This window comes from Lissotriton vulgaris, chromosome 8, assembly GCF_964263255.1.
Source record: "Lissotriton vulgaris chromosome 8, aLisVul1.2, whole genome shotgun sequence".
In the NCBI taxonomy this organism is placed as follows: domain Eukaryota; kingdom Metazoa; phylum Chordata; class Amphibia; order Caudata; family Salamandridae; genus Lissotriton; species Lissotriton vulgaris.
In genome coordinates, this window is record NC_141696.1 from 186,292,720 (window position 1) to 186,317,193 (window position 24,474).

The following is a 24,474-nucleotide window of genomic DNA, read 5'->3' on the forward strand; positions in this document are numbered from 1 at the left end:
GTGTTGTGTGTGTGTGGGGGTGTGTGTGTGGAGGCATGTGGTTATGTGTGGGGGGTGTGGGGGGATTGTGTGTGGGGTTGTGTGTGGGCTTGTGTGTGTGGTGTTGTGTGTGTGTGGTGTTGTGTGTGTGGTGTTGTGTGTGGTTGAAGGGAAATGCTGAATCAGAAGAAAAGGGCAATGTGGCAAAAGGGTGGATAACAAGCAGGTCAATGTGAGCAGAAGAGCAAGGGTTTTCTTAGCAATGATGTTCCTTTGAGTTCATCACGCTGTCAGCAGTGACATGCATGGCGCCGGATGTATTTTGATAGAAAAGTGAAAAGAGCAGCAGCAATGGCTTAGCGAGAGAACCAGACCCCTGGATGCTATTAGGTGGTGCCGGTATGAGATATATGCAGCGAGCGCCTAAGGGTATATTTATTAGTGAGCGAGTAATTGAGAGCGGACACGAAACAGTGACTTCATGGGTTTCATGCAAGCAACGTTTTAGAACATGAAAATGGGATTAAAAAAAAAAAATCGGGAAATGTATTTTCTCCATTGATTTATTTAAAAGCGGAGGCAATTTTGGACGGGGCACAGCTGAAATAAAGCAGTTTTGACTTGAAAAATCGTCAGTCTTCGGGTTGGAGGTAGCAAGCTCATTTTCATTGGTGTTACTCTAAGTACGAGAAAGCAAGCTGCGGACAAATTGGAACGTCCGAGTGAAAGGAGAATCAAAGCTTGTATTGTAAAAATAGTATAAAAGAATTGCATAGAACGGGCAGGGTAAATAGGCAGAGTTTAGTGTAAAAATAGCTCCAGAATTTCAATCAGGTGGTAAATGGAAGAGAGCAGGAAGGCTGGCAGCACGTTGACCAACGAGGGCAAGAAAATGAAAAGCGGCCCGAAAATGCTCTCGGCATTGCGGGGGCGCATTCCTTTGACGTGTGAAGCAGGGGGCGGGGGAGCGCATACCTTTGAAGTGAAGCTCTCGGCATTGCATTGCTGTGGTGGGTCTGATGCAATGATGCGAGGCAGGCGGCCCGGGAAGCAAATGAAAAGCGCGTGCACGGACACACATGCACTCGGCACAATCCGCCTGGTTTAGCTTTCCTGGTTTCAACTCAATAGTCTCGACATCTGCAATGCGCAAGCGCATTGGCCGAGGTCGAGACCTAAAAACTGTACATGTACAAGGGGATGGCAATGGGCCGTGGTGTAGGAAACAGGGGAATACTGGTGATACACAATACGATTGCAATCATATTTAAAGTCGCAAAAAAATAGGAATAAAATAATAAAACAATAAAAGTAAAAATAAGGGGCCCAAGAGTTCTCTGCGGTGAGAGTTGGTGGTCTGAGGGAGAGCACTAGTCTCAGAAACATCAGACTTGTGGTCAGGCATGGCAGGCATTAGACGAGGAATTTACCCATGAGGAAGGCTTTGGCCTCCTTCTTGAAGAGTGCAGCTGAGGGAATTCTTCTGCTGGTGGGTGGGATGGAGTTCTAGATTCTAGGAGATGCCCTGGTGAATGCCGTATTGTAGGTTCTTTTTTTTGGAAGAAGGCGGGTTGGAGTAAGAGGTTTCTGGCAGACCGGGAGTTTCTCCTTCCTCCAGATACCACTAGTTTTTGGGCCAGATAAGCAGGGGAGTTTCAGTAAAGAGCCTTGTGTGTGAAGCATGCCAGTTTCAGATGAGTTCTGGCTTCTAGGGGGAGCCAGTTCAGTGCTTTCAAATGTGGAGAGATGTGGTCGAATTTCCTGGTGCCGGTGAGTAGTTTGGCGGCCGCGTTGAGGCAAGCTTTTAAGGGTGCAAGGGAGATCTTGGGTAGACCAGTGAGGGTGAAGCAACTATATTCCAGTCTGGAGATGACTAGTGCTTGCACTGCCATTTTTAAGCAGGCAGCCTCAATGAAAGGTTTCAGCTTCCAAAGATAGCTCAGGTAGAATCTAGCTGCTTTAGCCATTGAGTTGATGTGGTCCTGCATGTTCAAATTACAGTCTAGGATTATGCCCAGGGATTTGGCAGAGTCCACAATGGTCGGCGGGCAGTTTAGGGCTGTGATTGCCTTGATCCACGTCTAAATCTCAGGGTTGGCTTTAGAAGGGGAGATTAGGAGAAATTTGTTTTTCTTTGCGTTGAGTTTTCAGTTGATTATCGGCTAGCCACTGGACAGTCAGTTTCAAGGTCTTGTTCAGGGAGAGGATCTCCTCCAGTGAAGAGATATTGATGTATATTTGGGTATCGTCCGCGTACATATGGTAGGAAATGTTGGCGGTTCGAAGAACTTCAGTGAGTGGCTCTAAGTAAACATTAAAGAGGGTGGGGGATAGGGTTGAGCCTTGGGGGACTCCAACCGTAACCGGAGAGGGAGCTGATACGTTGCCGTTAATGAGGAATCTCTGTGATCAATTATAGAGGAAGGACCTGAACCATTCTAGGGCCACACCATCCAGACCCATCCTGAGATTGAGGCGTTCAAGAAGTTTATCATGATTGACCGTGTCGAAGGCGGAGGATAGGTCCAAGAGGATTAGCAGGCAGGTTTTGCCTTGGTCTAGGGCTTGGAGGGCATCATCCACGATGTGGAGCATAGTGGTTTCAGTGCTATGCCCCAGTCTGAACCCAGATTGAAAGTCATCAAGCAGGTGGAAGTTACTGATGTGCTGACTTAGTTGTTGCTGAACACATTTCTCAAGTACTTTGGCTAGTAGCGGGATATTGGAGATGGGTCTGAAATTGTCGGGGAGGATGAATCCAGTGCTGGTTTTTTAAAATGAAGAGGACTTGGCCGGCTTTCAAGGGGTAAGGAATCGATCCCTGTTGGAGAGAGGCATTTATTATTGTAGTCCAGCAAGGAACAATGAATTGGGAGGCAGCAGTGAGGCAGTTGGAAGGTAGGGGGTTATTAAAGTGATTGTTAGATTTTAGGGTAGAGAGAATTTTGGAGGTGGAGTCTTCGTCATAATATTCGAAGTCAGACCAACGTGCTTGGTTTTTAGGAGAGGCCATAGGGGGTGGAGCGGGGAAAGGGGGCAGGTCCGGAAGGGTTGTGAGTAGGAGGCGGTACTGAGTTCAATTCCTAAAGCTGTGATTTTATCCGCCAAGAAAGAGGAGAATCCCTCTGATGAAATTAGAGATTTGGGGATTCTTTCGGTGTTTTAGCCAGTTTGTTGGATTGGTGTTTGACCAGTTCAAAAAGTTTACGGGGTCTATTCTTGGCATTGCCCAGTCCGGATCTGAAATATTATTTTTATTTAATTGAGGATGTGCTTGCTGTAGGAGTTTCTCGCCTGGTGGAGAAGTTTGAGATGTGTCGCGAAGGGGTGTTGTCTCCAGTCTCTTTCACATTGCCGTAGGAACTTCCTCTCCATGTTGAGGGAACCAGTGAACCAGGGGTTCCTGTCTTTGACTTGTGTTCTTTTTAGCTTAAGAGGGGCAAGGTCGTCCAGAATGATTGAGATTGTTGATGAGTAATGCTCATTTAGGTCTCTGACTAAGGTTATGTGCGGAGGTGGGACGATGTCAAATTTTCAGCGAGCCTCCAGTTTCATAAGGTCAAGGGTTTTAGTGTCTCTGGTCCAGCGTTTGGGGATCACCGGTTACAGTGTCTTAGACTTGCGGGTCCCAGGCAAAATGAAGGAGATGGAGTGGTGATCAGACCAGTCACATGGGTCTATGGAGAGGAGCTTGACTGAGGATTCCTTAGAAATGATCTAGTCAAGGATGGCCCCTTTTGAGTGAGTTGGCTGAGGACAGGCTTGGGTTAGGGCTTGGTCAGTTAGTAGGACTTTGATAGCGTTGACGTGGGGATCTTTAGAGTCATTCCAGTGCAGGTTGAAATCACCCAGGAAAATCTATTTAGCATTGGAGGAAATCTTAGTTGTGATGATTTCCACGAGGTGATCAGTAAAGGAGTCGTTGGAGCCTGGAGGGTGGTAGAAGATGTGCACGAGATGTAGTGAGCTGCTGCAGATGGAGAGTGCGAGGTATTCGCAGGAGGCAGTGGTGTCCGCCAAGAGTTCAGTGACAAGGAGGGAGGATCAATAGATGCAGGCAATGCCTCCACCTTTCTTGTGGGAGCATCTGTCTAGTCTAGCGATATTGTAGTTTTGAGGGACTAATAAGTCCAGGCAAGGGGAGGAGTATTCATTGAGCCAAGATTCTGTTAGTATAGCTAGGTCTAAGTTTTTGTTCAGGATGAGGTCAGCAATATCAGCGGCATGCTTGACTGCTGAACGGCAATTGATTAAGAGACAAGACAAGGGGGGGGTCAAGGGAGGTGACTGGCGTTTGGATGGTCAGGACTACCGTGAGGTTGCTTTCCATCACACTTCTGTCACGGAGGGTAGGTGGCCTGTTGGGGTTGATGGTAACCGAGCTGATGGGGTGACCCGGACTCGTGCTTTGCGGACAAGGGATGGCTTGGGCAGAGTTGTGGTCTTGGAGGATGGCTAGGATTTTGTTTCCCGTAAGGTCTGAAGGGTTAGTAGTTAATGATAATGTTAACTGGATTTGTAAAGCGCAGCTGCTACCCGAATGTGTCCTGGCGCTAAGGTGAGGTCCAACTCATGGAATACATAAGTGGATGTAACTGGTTAGTTGTTAAAGGGCCAAGTTTTAAGGGACTTCCTGAAGGCCAACAGATTGGTTGTGCTTCTTAAATGTAGAGAAAGCCTGTTCCCTGCCTTAGCTGCATTGGTGATGAAACTTCTACCACCCAATTTAGCTTTTTTTTATTTGTGGTGTTGTTACAAGCTTGGCATCTGATGAGCGGAGTGTTCTTTTAGGTATATACCAGCGGAGTTGTGGCGATGTTAGAGGTGTAGGAGAGTGCGAGAGCACGGGATTCCTCCTCTGAGAGTTGGCTGGGATGTTTGCGCGGGCAGAGATGTCTCAGAGGTAGCAGGAGTGGGTGCCTGGGAGGCTCGGTGATCGGTGGGGGGGGAGGAATGAGGTGACTTGAGGTTAGCAAGGGAGAGCTCGGCCAGGTGAAGGAGGTTCATAAGGTCCTGAATGGAGCTATGGATGCTCTGGGTTAGTTTAGTTGCTCTGGAGTGTAGAGTTTCAAGATCAATAAAAGCTTGGGGTGCTAGCGGGCAAAGGGGCCAAGGTTCAGGAACAGGAGCAGTCCAGGCCGCATGTAAGGGTGGAGAGGAAGGGAGGTTGGTTTGAACAGATTCCGGGGTCTTTGGAGTACCTAGCTTGCAAATTTGGTGGAATGCAGGTGGGGAGGAGGTAGGAGGTCTAGCGGTGTTACTGGGGTTGCCAGCGGGCGAGCTGTAATGGTGAGGGTGATCTGTGTTGGGAATCATAGTGTGGTTAGTATGGATTGCGTCTGGGGTCATTAACTCCCCATGTACTCTCCATGACAGCACTGGTAAAGTGACAAATGACATCACAGACGACCTCCTTATTAACATCTCGCATTAAACGTTTAGTAGCTGTGGAAATACATTTTTACAAGAAGTATACTACTTTCTGAATGTTAACTCGTAATGTGAGCTATTTACAGCTCCTGGTTAACACTGGAACCCGGTTTTCAGTATTTACTGGTTTAGTACCTCAGCCCCATTTCAGGCCACTCATAATCAGGGCCTAAATGTATGTATGGAAATTGGTAGCAAATGATATAAAGTGACATGTTTTCAAGAGGCTGAAACATGGAGGCAGATCTCTGTCAGTAGAAGGCCCCAGAGAGTGGATTCCTCTAAATCTTAGTTTGACATCCTAATGAATTCACACAGATTTCAGAAAAGTCCTTAAAAAAGAGATTTCTTGACTTGCTTTCACTTGAACTCTTCCAGAAAATGGGTCGCATCAGATGATTATCTACAGGAGTTCAACTGGATTGGAATCCATGTGCTGCAGACTAAGAAGATTGCTTGTTGCACTCCTGTTGACTCGAGGGGTTTACCCTCAAATAAGACAGTCACAGCACATTCAGTCATAATGAAGCAGTAGCATGATGGTGTGCGTACCTTGTAATCAGTCACGAATGGCACCTGTTAGACCTGGCATCAATGACATGGGTCTCTCCCTAATGTTTTGCCTTCGGACTTCCTGTTTACTAACTTCGTTTTTGCTGGCTTTAGAACTACGCACTTTACCACTGCTAACCAGTGCTAAAGTGCTTGTGCTCTCTCCCTAAAACATGGTAGAATTGGCTTACACCCAATTGATATATTTAATTTACTTGTAAGTCCCTAGTAAAGTGGCACTACCTGTACCCAGGGCCTGTAAATTAAATGCTTCTAGTGGGCCTGCTGAACTAATTGTGGCACCCACTTAAGTAGTACTTTAAATGTGTCTCAGGCCTGCCATTGCAGCCTGTGTGTGCAGTTTTAAACTGCCATTTTGACCTGCCAAAATAAACCTTTTGCCAGGCACATACCCTCCTTTTTAGGTGTTGCCTATGCCAGTGTGCATGCGCTGCTCTGCGAGGCATTAAGTAAGGGCTTTTGAGCTTTGAACACATGCTCATGTGTGTGCTTTTTTTCCTAATCCCTTCAATTGGCCTGTGCATGTGTCTTTTTTAAAAAACACAGCATGCAATTGGTGCAAGGTGGGTGATTGTCCCACCTTGTTTGTTCGATGGCCTAGGGTCCTCGGGCACGTGCTTCAATCCCATCTGTCTCCATTTATCACGTTGGGGGTGATTGGAAACAGATGATGCTCGCGGTTTTTGTTTTCCTTAACCTCGTGGTAGCTATAAACAGTGTCTCGGCGGGGTGGTTTCTCTGCCGCTTCAGTGTGTCTATCACTGCGCTGTTACAAAAGCGCCGGCATGCGTCTTTTCATAAACTTACACACAGTCAGGGACCTTGCTGCGCTTCTGGGCCGCGGTGTTAAATTACAAGAGACAAAGAAAGAAATAATGTGAGTTTGTTGTGCTCTTCGCCACCACTAGAGATGTCAGGCGATGGTTGGAGAGTTTTGTTCTTGTGACTCTCGGCACATTGCAGTCGCTATCTATAGAGTGCGCGTTGCTCTTCAGTGCCCATGGGATGGGCAGCGCCAAGAGGCTTGCTTGGCACCTCCGTGTGCACTCCCGCCGTGCCCCCCAGTGCTGATTGTGATTTCGGACAGGAGTGTGTGGGGGCTTTCATGGCTTGCTGTTGCGCAGAAGGGGGCTCTACTATTAAGCCCATTGTGCCGGATGGCCATTGTCTCGCCTCTGCCTAAAGTGCCCAGAATGCCCCTTGCTGAGGCATGTGTGCTGCTGGCCTGCTGCTGCTACTGTAGGAAAGCCAAAGTCGCCCCTCCTGGTCTCTGCCGGATAGTGTGACATGCAGAGGCTGTGGTTCCACTGCTTGTTCAGCCATGCTGCTCCTCATCAGCCCCCATTTACAGAGGGCAAATGATTTTGGCCATTGTTGTGCATCATGCTCTGAGGATATAGGCTCCATCAATCACAGACTGTTCTTGCCTTCGCTGTGGCACCTCGGTGAAGCAGCGATGCGCGCTCCCTCTTAAGGATCAGGGCCAATAGTGAGGTTCCGCGGTCTCATTGCATGTGGTTTTGGAGCTGGGCGCTATATGGAATATTGTGTGGGTGGGTGGTCATCCCCAATAGTGGCACATGTGCTGCAGGACTAGTATTAAAACTGGATTACTTGGTCCTGGATTCCTCCGTGGGGTAAAAAATGCTGCACCACACCCTCTCCTTAAATTTCGCTGGAGGTGTAGCGAAAGCAGGCCTACAGTGAAGTTCATCCTAACGCTGAGGAACCAAGCAATTAACACCGAGCAGGAATGGAACTGGCAGAGATGCATTAATGTAGCAGCTCTCTGTTGTTGATGGATGTTACTTTTTGCATGATCATTCTGTTTACAATACACTTGTGGCCGAGATTACAAGTGCATTGTAACTGCATTAAGATATCGCTTTGAACACCAATACAAGCACTGAAGGACGTTTTGTAATGAGTGCTTAGCTGTACTTGATGTGAATCCACGAGAGAAGCATTTTGTGTCACGTGTGAGTGAACAGTGTGCTGTGCTGACCGTGGTTCGAGTCGCAGCGCTAAGCAGTGTGAGGCAGACAGAATAAGGAGACAGGGGGTGCTCAGTCAAGTTGCATGGACTGACTGTTACTATATTCCCTGCAAGCCCCCTACCAATCACAAGGACGCCGAAGGATTTTCAGTTAATCTCTTCTGCTTTGTGCAGCGCTCAAATAAATAATAGTGCTCTCTCTTCTATAGATTAAACAATGACTGTCTAATGTTCACGTGCCATGATGAGGTTCCGTGAATTCTGAACCCGTTTCATAAATGTTATGGTTTTGTTACGAATTTGATAGTAGCGAACCGTAACTAGCGAGTACGGCAAATACGAGTGATTTCGTCATGTTTGTGTGTACTTAGGGATTTCGTTCTGAACCCTGGGTTCCATTTTGTGTATGGCAGCAATTTTGTGGTTGCCCTCACATACGCCGATGACTACGGCCAAACGAGTCTTTATTACACGTACACCTTAGCTGACTTCTGAATGACCTGAGTGAACTGACCTCGTTGCCTGAAGCTGACCTTGTTAAGCCAGTTCCTTGCCCGGTAGCTGATGAAGATTGAGGGTCAAAGCACAGGACATTGTTGAGTTTATTACACACACACACCCCTTATCCTGCTTCTGTTTCTGTTCCTTCTTTTATGGTCTATTTATGATATGGGTTGTGGTCTTTTTATTATGGGTTTGTCCGGCTTGTGCAAGAAGGAATGTTGGGCTTTCCCGTGTAGTTAATGGTGGGCCTTGTCGTGGGTTTGTCGTCATGGGATACCTTTTGCAATGTTACCTGTGATGGGACAAATTGTAAATAGTGGGTGTTTGTCCAGAATGTGATTTTTGGCATAAAAGAGGATGATTTGCCTTACGAATTTGAGCAGTCTCCTACAAATATACTTGTGTTGCACTTCGTGGACTTCTGTTTCTGGTTGCAGCCAATAAATTCGATCTTTGACGCCACCGAGAAGTATCCTGTGTCTCTGTATTCTAAAACAGGTGAACCCGAAGACTTTGGGCGTGCCCCTGGCGCCGCTGGGTTCTAAAACCCGGTTCTTCAGTTGGCGCCCGATGTGGGGCGACTTCAGTGGTACCGGTCCAAGCCTGAAGATCGCGAGGAGCTTCGTGAAGAAATTCTGGAAGAGGGCCCCACCTTCATCGACCCCGGCATGTCGAACGTGGACTGAAGGTTTTTGCTGCGAGGCTTTCCGCTTTCCGACGGCTACGAAGGACTGCTGCCCTGACTGTCGCCCTGTCTTGGACCCTTTGTGACGATTTGTATGGCGAGACGATAGACGGGTCTTCTGGTGACGTGACTGATACCTTAGTTAAGTATAAGTGGGTCGCAGCCAGTCCTTTGTTTTGGGTTTTCCTTGGGTCTTTGATTTGGTACTTGCAAGCACCAAAGCCGAGGGACTCGTATATTTGCGAGACTATCGTTTTTGGTAATCCCTTGAAGTTTGAAGCTAGATTAGTGAGCAAAGATGCCTGGTCTTAGCAAAATTAGGAATTTGTTTTGTTGTAGTTGTAACAGGGATTCCCGATTGGAGGACTCGTGTTCGATACCTCCGGTTGGATCTCCGACTTACGAGCTCTATTCTAAACATGGCGTGGGCCCCATTACGTTTAATGAAGTATGGGTCCGCTATACTAGGAAAGATGGTGATGTTTGACTCTTTCCGCCTCTGGCATAAGGAAGCCAAACAGCGAGAAATTAAACAAGCTAAAAGAGATAAGAGAGAAAAGGGTATATCGATGATGCAAGCTGCTAGGCAGTTTAAAGAAAATGAAGATCAAGCGATTGAGAAGTTGCATAGGCAACATAAAATGGCCATCGATAAATGTTATCCAGCTTTGCCACCTCTTCTACAAGGTGCAACGAAGGACCTTGAAAAGGATCGTTTGATATCACTTTTGTTGAGATTACCACTCCCTTATGTGCAGAGTGCTACGGCACCTGCGCAACCTAGTTGTTGTGCCTCCCGTTGTTGCTCAGCTGCCAGCTCCTCTTCAGCTGGTTCCTCCTCCTCTGGCGCAGCCTCCTCTAGGGCCGCCGACTTTGCTATCAGTTCTGCCTCAAACTCCTGTGTCTTCTTCTCTTGTACTTGTGACTCCTCCTGCTACTACTCCTACGTTTGTTTCATCTCAGAATACTTTGTCTCCTGTCCTTCTGTACGACAAAGAATGACTGATACTGTTACTGGTCTTTTGTCTCCTTTCTTTGGGTCATTGAGTGTGACCCCTGTTTCTGAGCGTAAACAATTACGTAGCCAGCTTCCTGGTCCCGAAGAACGGGCAGTGTTAGATCTTTTGGCTCGTAGATGGGTTTCGAATGTTTTGAGATATAATCTAGAGTCGGTTATGGATGTCTTCCAGCAATGGGAAGCACCGAAGCAAAGGTACGTCTTCAATGTTATGTGTACTTTCTTACGCGAGGAATGGGAAGATAGTGAGTTGGGTCAGATCCCATTGGAGTTACTTGATGTACAGACTGAGTTTGCGAAAGGGACGATAGTGGGTCCCGATTTTGAAAAACAGTTGCGACGTTACTTGCGTTTAGGAGCGAGTTTCCTTCTCAGTCACTGTTTGAATCTGATCCTTCTGTTAGGAGAAAAGTGAAACAGTACCCCATGAGAGAAGTTCCTCCAGTATGGCGCGAAGCGGTAGCTGCTAGTATGAACAATAATCCCCCAGCTGTAGAAGCTCATTTTCAGCGTGTGTGGGTACATGTTCCGTAGAAGAGAACTGAAGTTTTGGCTTTAAGCAGACTCTACCTGATCCCCATAAGAATCCTGCAGGGTATTACAAGGAGTAGTCACAGACAGTTGACACATGCATCATGAATTTAGCTGATATAGATATGTTGTTGGGTAATGTAGTTCCTCAACCTTTGTGGGCGAAGATTCGTCATGAGAATCATGCAGTAGAGTTAGGTGATACATGGGCGAATATTGTTGCCGCAGATGGTCGTCAAGGTGGAGGAGCTAAACCTGAGCCTTTAGTTGCGGAACTTCCTGGTAGGATTATTACTTTTATGAAGACTTTGATGCCTGCTATGCGAGTGAATTGGGATAAGTTAGCAGCATGTAAGCAGAAGAAAGACGAAAGTGTGTCTGATTTCTTCACTAGGTTTGAAGAGACGTTTATCGATCACAGTGGTCAAGATAGGAGTACAGAAGGTGGCCAAAGGTTGTTTGTGGACAAGTTTGTTCATAATTTGCTTCCCGAGTTGTGTAATAAGTTGAAAGATTCTGAGAGTTCATGGGCTGTTTCTCCTTCGGCCTAGATATTGGCTAATGGACAATATTACGAGAATAGAGATAAAGATGAGAAAGAGAAAGCAGAAAGAAAGACTAAAGATTTAAAGACGAAGGTTCTTTTGCAACAGGCGTATCCGCCTAGTTATAATCAGCGTGAGTTTCAGCAACCTCAACAGTTTCAGAGAGGATCGCAAAAACCTGAGTCTTTTCAGCAGCGTGTTCCAGTAGGCCCTAATCAGTGTGCGTATTGTAAGGAAGAAGGCCACTCCAAAAATAGTTGTCCGATTCTGTTACAGCATGCGAATGGTGTGTCTGGTGTGAGAGGTCGAGGTGTTCAGCAAGTTCCTAGAGGTAGAGGACGTGGTGTGTTCCCCCAGAATGGTCGATCCTTTCCTCCACAGAATTCGATGAATTGTTTTGATCAACAGAATGTCGCGTCTGGTCAGTCGACTCAATACTATGTTGATGATTACTATGTCGAGAGTGAGAATGCTGACAGTAATGATTGCTAGGACAGCCATAGACAAAGAGAGGGAGTAGTGTCAGTTCCAGTAGATCAGAGTGGACCTTATGTTGAAGTGATTACATCAGGTGTGTCAGAGCCTTTTCTGTTGGATACTGCTGCGGCGAAGAGTTCTATCATGCACTCTAAACTCCCTGGCGCACCTTTGTCTGGCTTGACGAATGTTTTGGTAGGTTTTTCTGGCGCCCCAGTTCATAATCCAGTTTCTAGTCCTTTGTCTCTTTCTGTTGGACCTTGTGAATTGGAAGCGCCCCTCATTTTGATGACAGGTTGTGTTGAGAATTTGTTGGGTTTGGATTTATTGAAGAGATTGTATGCGACATTACATTGTTCTCCTTCGGGAGTACAGCTTACATTGGGTAAGAGAGTGAGCTCTCCGATGTATTTGTCTAAAGATCGGCTTCCATTGGAATTGCGTTTTCTCCCTGATACTCTTTGGGCTACAGGTCCTAATGACGTGGGTCTTTTGGAGATTCCACCATATGTTATGACGCTTAAAGCGAATGCTAGATTGCCACGTATTCCACAATATAGGATTTCTAGTGATGGTGAAAGAGCGCTTTTAGCAATCATCTATGATCTGATTGAGAAAGGTGTGATTGAGGAAACAAGAGGTAATGTGTGTAACAGTCCGGTTTTGCCTGTCTTGAAACGTACTGATTCTTCTCAGCCGCCTGTGTATAGGTTTGTGATCGACCTTCGAGAAGTGAATAAGATTGTTGTACCTCAGTTTCCTGTTGTCCCGGACATTACTGCTTTGTTGACTATGATTCCTGGTTCAGCTGCCTGGTTTTCGGTTATTGATCTGAAGAATGCTTTCTTCAGTATCCCGATTGCCGAGGAGAGTAGAGATATTTTTAGCTTCTCTTTAGGAGGCCGAAGCTTCCGGTTTAAACGCGCTCCTCAAGGCTATTGTGAAAGTCCATCCATCTATAGTCAGGCTTTGAAAACACAGCTTGCTACGATTATCTTGCCTGCTGGTGCTGCTCTTATTCAGTATGTGGACGATCTGTTAGTTGCTGCTGATGATGAGGAGAGTTTTAAAGAAGCTACTCTTTCTTTGTTGCGACATTTGTCTGACCTTCATCATAAAGTGTCACCTTCGAAGTTGCAGTATTGTCGACAAGAAGTGACCTACTTAGGTCATCTCTTATCGAAGGAGGGAAGAAGGTTGACTCCAGAATGAATTCAAGCGATTCCGCAAATGACTGTGCCAACCACACAGAGAGAAGTGCGTGCTTTCTTGGGTATTACCTCGTACTGTAGACAATGGATTCCGAACTTTTCGTTACTTGTGAAACCTCTGTTGGCACTTACTCTTAAGGATACTCCGAATCTTCGTCCTTGGTCTGACGAATGTAAGAAGAGTTTTTCTGAATTACGTGATGCATTGTGTTCGGCTTCGGTGTTGGGTACTCCCGACTATAGTAAGCCTTTTACACTCTATGTCCACGAGAGAGAGGGTTGTGCATTGTCAGTTCTGACGCAACAGTTTGGCGACAAGCAGCGTCTATGTGCGTATTTCTCGTCGACTTTGGATCCGGTAGCGAGAGCGTTGCCGAGTTGTTTGAGAGCTACAGCGGCAGCTGCTGTTTCTATTTGACAGTCTGCTGGTTTGGTGATGGATAATACGTTGATTGTGATGGTTTCACATGCAGTGGATACTTTATTAAATAGGACCAAAACACAGCGCTTGACTAGTGCGCGATTGTCAGGTTACGAGTTGACACTTTTGGCGAGTCATGTGCACATAAAGCGATGCAACACGTTGAATCAAGCTACGTTGTTGCCGATTTCTGTAGAGACATATGTTCAGGAACAGCACGATTGCTTTCTTAGGACAGAGGAAGAAACGAAGGGTAGGATTGATCTGAAAGATACTCCTCTTGTGAATTCTGATGGAACCTTATGGGTAGATGGTTCATGCTTTAAGCTTCCGAATGGCGATACGACTGCAGCATATGCGGTTACGACTTTGCATACGGTTGTTGAAGCTTCACGTATACCACAGAATTCAGCTCAAGCAGCAGAGTTGATTGCACTGACGAGAGCATGTGTGTTGTCGAAAGGAAAGATAGTGACTGTATTTACTGATATTCAATATGCGTTTGGTGATGCCCATAGTTTTGGGCGTTTGTGGAAGGAACGTGGATTCCTTACTTCTCATGGTACGAAGATTCAGCATGGACAGTTGGTGAATGAACTTCTGAGTCACTTACGTTGCCGATGCAAGTTGCGATCGTGAAATACAGTGCACATAAGAAGGTTACCGATGACGTTGGTCGTGGTAATGCGTTTGCGGATGAAGTAGCGAAAGAAGCGGCGAAAGATGTGAGAGTCGAATGTATGTTGCAGGTCCAGCGAGATGGGTTCCGGATAGAGTAATGTGTGAAGACACAATAGAGAGTGTGAAATCGATTCAGGCTGAAGCTACTGAGAAAGAGTTGAGTGTGTGGAGAGAGAGTACAGGAATGTTGGATTCGACTGGTTGTTGGATTGAGTTGTCAGAACATCAGTGATGGTTGTTGCCTGATGCGTATGTGCTTGCAGTGGTTACGATGGCACATGAAATGGCTCACATTAGTGCGAAAGGGATTTGTAAGTTGTTGGCTCCAGTTTGGGAGAATGCTGGAATTCCTAAGTTTGCGGAGAATTTGGTAAAAAATTGCATGGTTTGTCTGATGTATAATCCTGCGGAGGGAACTCCAACCCCAGCTGGTCACTTTGCACCTCCGACGTATCCGTTCGAGGTGTTGCAATTGGATTTTATCCATATGGAGAGATGTAACAATTTAAAATACGTCCTTGTGGTTGTTTGTGCCTTTTCAAAATGGGTAGAGGCATACCCCTAAAAGATAATACTGCCTTATCTACCGCCAAAGTCTTACTCAAGGAATTTTTCCCTAGATTTGGCTTTCCAAGAATGTTGTAGAGTGATAATGGAAGTGAATTTGTGGGCCTGGTTATGAAGAGAGTGTGCAAGGGTTTGGGCATTAGGCAGAAATTTCATGCTGCAAATCACCCCAAATCAGCTGGTTTAGTCGAATGCTATAATGGCACTCTGAAGCTGAAGTTAGCCAAGATTCAGGCGAGTTCTGGTCTCCAATGGCCCGATGCTCTGCCGTTGGCACTTTTGTCAACTAGAACTACAGTGCATTCCCGAGTAGGCCTTAGTCCATACGAGATCGTATTTGGTCGCCCGGCAAATGTGTGGGGAGTGCAGAGGCCGACAAAGTTTAGTGAGATTGAACATCCTGTGTTGATTGACTACTTGTATGACCCGACGGCTAAATTGCGTGTCTTACATCAACAGGTTCATGATAACCTTCCACAAGCATCTGAAGATCCAGGTCACGCTATTAATCCTGGACATTGGGTTCTAGTTCGTAATTTTCAACGGACCAAGACTGATCAGCCCCGTTGGACAGGACCACACCAGGTGCTTTTGTCAACACGAACATCAGTGAGAGTCCACGGCAAGAAGAACTGGATCCACGGCGTACATTGTAAGAGGGTTCCTTTACCTCTGCCGTACGACCAGTGGGTCCGTGAAGGTGTTGGTGATTCAGAGACAGAAACAGTGCCGAAATTTGTGCCGTTCAGTGACGCACGTTTGTTTAGAACAAGGTCTGAGCAAGAGGACGATGATATTTTGCAAGCAGCTGTGCCTCCTTCTTTGAGATTGGACACCACTGAGCCTGAGTTGTTGTTTCGAGATCAAACTGTGCCTGGTAAAGGCCGCTATAATTTGCGACCAAGAAACAATGGACAAATAAAAAAGTGATTTCTTTTTGTTTTTGATAAACTGCACTCTCTCATCCGAAAAGCTGTTTTGATCTGTTTTTCTTTTTCGAACCACCATCCGGGTTCAGCTTTAGGGTCGCGGTATCAAGACTTAGAGTGGCAAGCCGTGTAGACGTAAGGTTGACGGTTCTGGTTTGTTCTAGGGCGTTCCCTGGACTTACAGAAGCACACCTGAGCGAAGAGAACCATCTGCCGCGAACAGCACGGTTAGAAGATGGAGTTTTTTGAGATCGAGAGAGTTGTTGTAGAAATTAACTTTAACCCCTTTGATAATGATGACGAGCTCAGCTCGTCATCAGCTACGGCGCTCGTATGCTGATGACAAGCTGAGCTCGTCATGTAACGCAGCTTTTTGAAAATAGCCGCACACAGCGGGAAAAGCTGCCGCAGCGATGCGTTTAAGACAAAATTGTGTAAATTGATGCGTAGCAAATGTTTCTTAATAATGTGTCTTTTGGTATTTCTTAGCAAGACGTTGTCTTTAGTGGGTTGGATTGTTTTCACTAGCCAATTGACATCTGCACCCACCTTCCAACCTATGTCTTTTCCTACTACTACTTCTTTGCATTCTTTTCATTCTTTGCCTGAACATATACTGGTTAGAAGATCAGAGTTCATTAATAATTCCTTTGTATATCTTTTGCATCAACATCAGTTAGTAGTGAACACATCTAATTGTTGGGTGTGTGGTCTTATGCCACATACTACGGATAGAGGTATTCCTTATCTGCTTCTGCCATTCAGTTATAATGGGTCTGTATGGGCGTATCAGACAATGTTTATTTATGCCCACGCAGTCTATCCCCTGCGTTCCATGAAAGATAACTTGAGTAATAGTGCCTTAGTGAAGGGAATAACAGATATGATCAGAGATATCGATACATATGAGACTATTCCTAAAGATGAGGTATTAGCTTATATTGGATGGAACGTGACTGGATATAGTGTTAGTCTGAGTGAAAAGCAGCGACGGAAAAAGTCACCTCCGATTTGGATCGTACCCCATCGTGGTCGTTTTTGTCTGCAAGGTAATGGCAAGAATCCAAGAGCTCAATTGGGGAAAAGTATTTGTACTCGGACGTATGTTTTTGCGTCCCAGACTTCCCCACCGTTTTAGCAGCTAAAGGCACGTATTTTGTCTGCTATGATAGAGCATATACATGGTTGCCCCCTGATTTTTCAGGAACATGTTATGTTGCGTATTTGTTACCCCCTACGTATACTGCAGCTGCAGATTACCACAGAACGAGAGTTGTTAGCGGTGTCTTCGATAAGGAAGATACCGCGGAACAAGAATTGGGAGACTTTCTCAAGGGTTTCCTGCCGTTTTGGGGACCTGTGGCAAACAGTAGAAATATACGACAATTGACGAGAGTGGTTGAGTCCACCATAAATGAAACTGCCGGTGCCCTTAGTAATTTGACTGCCAAGCTTCAATCGGATCGTCTTCTGACATTACAAAATCGCATGGTTTTACATGTCATACTTGCAGATCGAGGTGGAGTATGTAAACTGATCCAATCGAGCTGCTGTGTTTTCATACCAGCCAATGCTCCTACAGTATACCAAGCCATTTCTAAGTTACATAAGATCTCTGAGTCTGTACATGTGGACGAAGGAGATTTGTCGTTGACTGGATGGTTTTGGGGATTGTTATCCACTTGGGGATGGAAGATTCTGATGATCATTGGGATGGCTTTAGCTATTCTTTTCTCGTTTTGTCTTTGTGTACAGTGTGCTCCTGCTATATGTAGCCTTTGTGCTACTACATGTGTAAGGAGACCTGTCTCGAGAGAAGTACTGAGTAATAGGATGATGTTCCAGCAACATCTTGATGGTCTGATGAAGATTGATATAGACCTAGATTCAGATTGACGTGAGTTTAGGTTATTGCCTATGTAAGGGCAAAAGGAGGGTCTGAGGTACCGTGAATTCTGAACCCGTTTCATGAATTTCATGGTTTTGTTACGAATTTGATAGTAGCGAACCGTAACTAGCGAGTACGGCAAGTACGAGTGATTTCGTCATGTTTGACCGATGGAATCACTGTGTACTTAGGGATTTCGTTCCGAACCCTGGGTTCCATTTTGTGTATGGCAGCCATTTTGTGGTTGCCCTCACATAGGCCGATGACTACGGCCGAACGAGTCTTTAGTACACGTACACTTTAGCTGACTTCTGAATGACCTGAGTGAACTGACCTTGTTGCCTGAAGCTGACCTTGTTAAGCAAGTTCCTTGCCCGGTAGCTGATCAAGATTGAGGATCAAAGCACAGGACATTGTTGAGTTTATTACACACACACACACCTTATCCTGCTTCTTATCTGTTTCTGTTCCTTCTTTTATGGTCTATTTATGATATGGGTTGTGGTCTTTTTATCATGGGTTTGTCCAGCTTGTTCAAGAAGGAATGTTGGGCTTTCCCGTGTAATTAATGGTGGGCCGGACAACTGAAAAGTGGGTTTGTCGTCATGCGATACCTTTTGCAATGTTACCTGTGATTGGACAAATTGTAAATAGTGGGTGTTTGTCCAGAATGTGATTTTTGGCATAAAAGAGGATGATTTGCCTTACGAATTTGAGCAGTCTCCTACGAATATACTTGTGTTGTACTTCGTGGACTTCTCTTTCTGGTTGCAGCCAACAAATTCGATCTTTGACGCCACCGAGAAGTATCCTGTGTCTCTGTATTCTAAGACAAGTGAACCCGAAGACTTTGGGCGTTCCCCTGGCGCCGCTGGGTTCTAAAACCCGGTTCTTCAATGAGTGACGTTCTAGCACTTCCGGTGTAACATAGTGGTGAGGCGCTAGGGTGGAGGTTCCCAACTGTCCTCCTGCGGGATGCCAGCACATCCCTATTCAGAATCATTTCGGTATTGTGGCGGGTTCCTTATGCCAGGGCTTGGTTTCTTGCTTCATGGGTGCTTCCTAATGAAGTTGGATGCTTGCTTGGGAGTCTGGAATACATGTTGCTTGCCGTCGTGCAAGACTTTCTGGGTATAGCATGGAGTATTGGATGTTGGCTTTGAGGAGGAGGAGTTTGACTGGCATGAATTTCCTCCTTGTACAGCCACATTGAAATCCTAGTATAGAGAGACATAATTGTAGTTGAATGTGAGTACACTACACATACCACTAAATACCACATAATTACAAGCCACATAATTACACTATACTCAAACAACTTAAATACACTCTACAAATTACCACTCAGTACCACATAATTACAATCTACTCAATGCACCTTCAACACACTGCACATACTACTAAATAACACTTAATTACAAGACACATAATTACACTGTAATCAATGCAGCTTAAATACACTCCACGTATTACCACTCACTGCCACATATTTACACAGCACATAATTGCACTCTAATCATCACAACATAAACACACTCACATATGTACACTGTACTCAATGCAACATACATACACTACATGACATACCACTAGGTACCATATCATTACACGCCACATACTTACACTGTACTCAATGCCAAATGAATACACACCACAGAATACCACACACTGCCTCATAATTAAATGATACATAATTAAACTGCACTCAACGCAACATACACTCCAAGCAATACCACTCAGTATCACATAATTATATACAACATAATTACACTCATTCAATGCAACATACACTCAAAGCAATACCACTCAGTGACACATAAATATATGCTACATAAATAAACTACATTCAATGCAACATACACTACAAATACCACGAAATGCAACATAATTACACACCACATACAAGTACAAAAAAATAGAAGACTTTTTTTCATTAAAATCTTTTTTTAATAAAGATTTTCAGTTATATATGTCATCTTCATTTCTATAAAAATAACAAAAATAATTAACACTTCTTATTATAACTTTTCGAAATAATGCACAGCAGCAACACAACTCTAAAACATAGCCAAAAATTTGGCCTAAACACATAAAGTCCCAAAGGCAAGACCTATTGACTATGCCAATGCTAGTTCATACATGTTAGTAACCCCTAGGTTAGGCCCTGAGTATCCCAGAAGGCAAGCTGCAATGTATTTAAAAGTAGGACCGGTATTTTTAAGTTTTACATGCACTGGTACTGAACAAACTCCTGAATTCATTTTTCACTTCTGCAAGGCCTACATCTCCCATAGGATAACATTGGAGTTATCTTATTGCATTTAATATGCTGTTGTTTCCAAATGGGAGCAGGTAAGCAGTTCATGTTTGGTGTCTTTGGAATTATAATGGAAAATCCTAATTCATAGTAAAGTTAGATTTTAAATTACAATTATGTAAATGACACTTTTAGAAAGTTGGTATTTTCCTGCTTTAGCTATGTGGTGCCTGCAGTCTGTCTCTGGTTCACATGACTGGATTTAGTTGACATTTGGGCTTTGTGTATTCCTTCTAGATACCACACACAATTGGGAACTTTGGTATACCTGGATGGGTCATCATTGGCAGCATGAGATGGAGGAACTGGGCACAACTCCACTTACACTTGAATAGGCTGTATTCTGCCTCCATACAAAGGGCTGTATATCCCCTGTAGTTAGTCTGGAGCCAGTGTAAGAAGGCAGGGACCCTGTGCACTTCAAAGTCATGCCTCTAGAAGCTTCTCTCCACTTCAAAGTCACAACTCTTCATCACACTATTGGACTGTGGATACACTGCCATGAAGAAGGACTGCTGTGCTGCTGAAAGGACTGCTACGCTTCTGGACAGCTGCTCTGAAGGACTGCTGCCCTGCTGAGCTGTCCTGCTGCCTGCTGCCCTCTTGCCTGGGTGAGATGAACTGGAACTGCAATTGCTGAACCCAGGACCCCAGAGTGCCTTCAAGGGCTAGTTGGTGGGCCTCCTGACTGGAGTCTCAGGGATAAATAGGTCCAACATCCGTAAACCCAGCACATGGACTCTGTCATCTGTGACTCTACCCTGTCAAGTGATGCAACCCCTGTCCTGGACCCTTGGAGGTGGGCCTAAGGTGTTCAGCCAGCCTCTGTGGATCCAGTGGAATCAATTCATCTCCTCTGCTGCAGGGCACAATCCTGAACTGATGCTTCACCACTGCTGCATGGATTGGACCTGTCACAAAGACCTACATCACCTCCGCAGCAAGCGACCTCTTCAGAACCACCGCTGCATGATGCATCTTTGGGGATGGCCCTCCCAGCCCTCGTTGATGACAGTCTCAAGGATGACGTCGGACTCCACATAGCACCCTCTTAGCTCCTTGGAACAGATACATCACCCCGACTGAGCGGCGCATCGCCCTAACTGCTCGACGCATCCAAGACGCCGAAGTTCAAATTGCAAGCCCTCATCAACGGGATCCTCTACAACGATGCAGGACCTCTCATCACAGCCTCACCACACCTTGCAACCAATGCATCACTTCGGCTGCATACCGCATCTTCGACATGGAACTTTGCAACTCTTCGTAAACAAGGATTGAAGGTGCATAGTTCAGTGGGCCTCACTGGGTCACTGTAGCTTTACCACGCTTCGTTGCCTGAATTGTGAATGTGACCTGGTCCTGCACGACCAGATATCCATAGTTGGCGCTTTGTGCTTTTTGGCACTGTTTTCACTGTAATCATTCAAATTGCAAATTTACAGTTCTACTGATTGCATTTTTGTTGTTTTGGTCTTGTTTTATTTATTTTAAAAAAACTATTTTTATAACCTTGTATGGCATCCTTTTTGTGTGGTGTTTTTCACTTTTTTACTGTTTGAAGTGTTGCACAAATACACATAGCCTCTAAGTTAAGCCAGACTACTCTCTGCCAAGCTATCAGAGGGTTGAACACAGGTTAATTTAGGGCTGGATTGAGCCTCACCCTGACAAGGATTGTGGTCGCTGCTCAACCACGACTCACACCCCAGTCAACCAACAGCTCAATTTCTAATACTTATTTAATGAACTCAAGTGATGTTTTCTTTACAGGCAGCAGTGATGCTTTTGATAATATCACATGTGATATCTTCAGTGACAGAATTTGTGAGGTCTGCAAGGATATGAAAGTGGGTAGTAAGTGTAGTTAAAGTTGTGCAGCTGCACAAACTAGCAGCTTTTTTGGTGGCAGAACCACAACCTTAATGTGTGCTCATGGTTAGCACCAGTACTCATATTTAGAGACATGGACCTTTGCATATTAACATTTTGTAGCCTTGTGTTGCATCAAAATGGCTTTATTGGCATGCTACCTGGACTAACCAACATAAACACCCAGAGATTTGGTTAAAACACAATATGCCTCCTTCAAGCAGGAGTTAACAAGGTGAAAAGAAGGGAGACTTAAAGAGGCAGAGATTACAGGTAAAGATGACCCAAGTCTCTTGCTATTACGGGACCTCTTAGCTGCGTTCAACACTGTTGACTACCTCACACTCACCCTTAACCTGAGGTCTGAATTGGAATTCACTGGGAACATCCTTAACTGGTTCAACTCCAGCAATGCAGCTGCCACCAGTTTGTCCACCTGGGATTTCCAGGTCCCTGAAGATCCCAGTCACCTGCAGAATTCAATCTTATCCCCTATTATCTGAAAACTCCGAATAGAGTCCCTTGGGAATCTACTCGCAGACAACATTAAAATTCACCAATATGCCCATACTACAATTACATTTGAAAGTGTCCTCTTCCATAACTGTATCTGAAAGTCCCCTATGCTACATTGCCTTATTAAAAAATCATTCCATGGTGGCCATTTGGCATATGTGAAAAAGCTGTGAATGCTAGAAGGGATATAAATGCATTTGATGCAGCACAGGCGCAAGCACTAAAGTGCTTTTCTCCCAGATCACAAAGACGATGGCATTGTTGCCAGAGCATCATACTGCCATGAAGGTGATTTCTCCTACTGTCTTAAGGAGTGAGTAATGAAAACCCCTGCTCGCCATACTGCTAAGATTAATTAATGGGATAGGAGGTTTCAACTCCTCTAGCACCTACCAAGAAACTCTACCAGCTCACATAACAGCTCGTATCCCTAAAGGGACAAGTGGGTGTCTTACTTCTAAAAGTACAGCCCTGAAGAAGAACGTCATCTAAAGTAAGGCCCTTCATGAAGGTCGAAACGTATCGGCGCATAGAGAGGGCTGAGGAGTGTGTGGGGGCCATTTGATGGCAAGAAGGCGTCCACAAACAAGTGCTACCAAATACTGTTTGATAAGAAAGGCCTGCATTAAATTCCACTCCCCAACCAACAGGGGCCACTGATTTTTCATCTATAAATAGGAACCCGAATTTACCACATGTGCTGAAACTGTTTACTAAGAAGCCGTATGCGGTGACACCGCACAAGGTGAAACTGCACAGAAATATCACATCTAGTAACACAGAAATGAAGCAATATGATTTCTATCAAGTCCGCCAGGCGGTTTTAGCGCGTGGAACCAGGATTTGCCAATGATTGTTTTTCCCATCAGTTTTTAGCCTGTATATTTAACTTCCCACCTGACCCACCCCAAGTAGGTTCAAGAGATGCTTTTGGGCACAGAGTGCCCCGGCGCACTAGAATGTCACAGACAAGCCCATCCTTTCATCCCTTACTCCCCTGTAAGCCTGTTGTACAAACAAGAAATAAAGTGCTCTTTCTGAACTTAGTTTTGCTGCCCCTGCCCCCCCCTTTACTGAAATGTATATCTACATGGGTTTCCCTCATCACACTCGCGCGCCATAGGGCCCCGGCAGCAGCCGGTGAAGTATTCCAGACCCCTGCGTCTTTCAGCTTCATGGCCCGGCCTTTGTGCGGCCGGGATGGCGGAGTGCGGGGGAATGAAAAGCCGGCGTCTGGGGCCCAGGCCTTTCACACTGAGCATTAAAAAGACCAGTTGCTTCCCAGAGCATCGCGCGCCCACATGAGAGAGGGGATTACGCAGCTACATTCAGCTATTCTAACAGCTTTTCTTTCTTAAGCCCTCAATACCCCTCTTACACTCGCTAAGATAATCACATTAGTTTTGTCATTAAAGGAGCCCCTTTTTAATAGAAAGTACCTAAAGCGATTAAACCACCCAGAGAGGTTGCATGCATTATACACGCCAAGGCAAACGGAAGGGATTTTCTGTCGCATCCCCCACTGTGCCCGGGGCCCTCTCCCCCAGCTCAGGAGACTGAACTAAGAGATTTGCAAATGATTATGGAAAACGGCATTTTCGTCAAGGTTTTTATTTATTCCTAGCATGAATAATAATAGGCGAGGTCAAGAAGAAACAAATCACAGGGTCGGTCAAATACAAGCAAAAATGCCAATAAAGATGGCAGTGTGCAGACATGTTTCCAAGTAGTCACTGTGTGTGTGAGTGCATGCGAACCAGAAAGGGGGACCCGTGAGAGCAACGTCTACACCTCGGAGACACCCCAAAGGAGCCAGTTCATTTAGTGCATCCATTTTGTGAGTGAATGTTAGTCACTTTTTTCACAAGTGAACTGCCCCACACCATTTATTGGTGCTTCCACTGAACATGCAAGGGCACATTTTCCACGGGTGCACTTTCTATTCTGAATGTGCCTGATCCACATGGGGTTTCAGTCCGTGGTTGTGTTTTACTTCTGTTTTAGGTGTGAATTACTTATTAGTTTCCAGGCCTCATTTGCAAAGCATTTACTGTGAGTACTTGCGTTTTATTTCCACCTGATTTCCTCATAAATTTCCAGACATAAGGCGTGCTTGCTCACGAAAACAATCTTGTGACTGATGTCTGCGTGGAAGCATACCATAATCTTACAAATGGGATGTGGTGGTGTTTCCTCAGTCCTTTGATGAGAAGTGAAGGGGGCAGAGGACACTCTTCAGGATGAACAGCCTTTACGACGCGGCTGTTACACCGCCGTGCCGTTACAACACGGTCTTTCAACGCAAGTCGTTACAACGACTTGAACTGGAGGGCG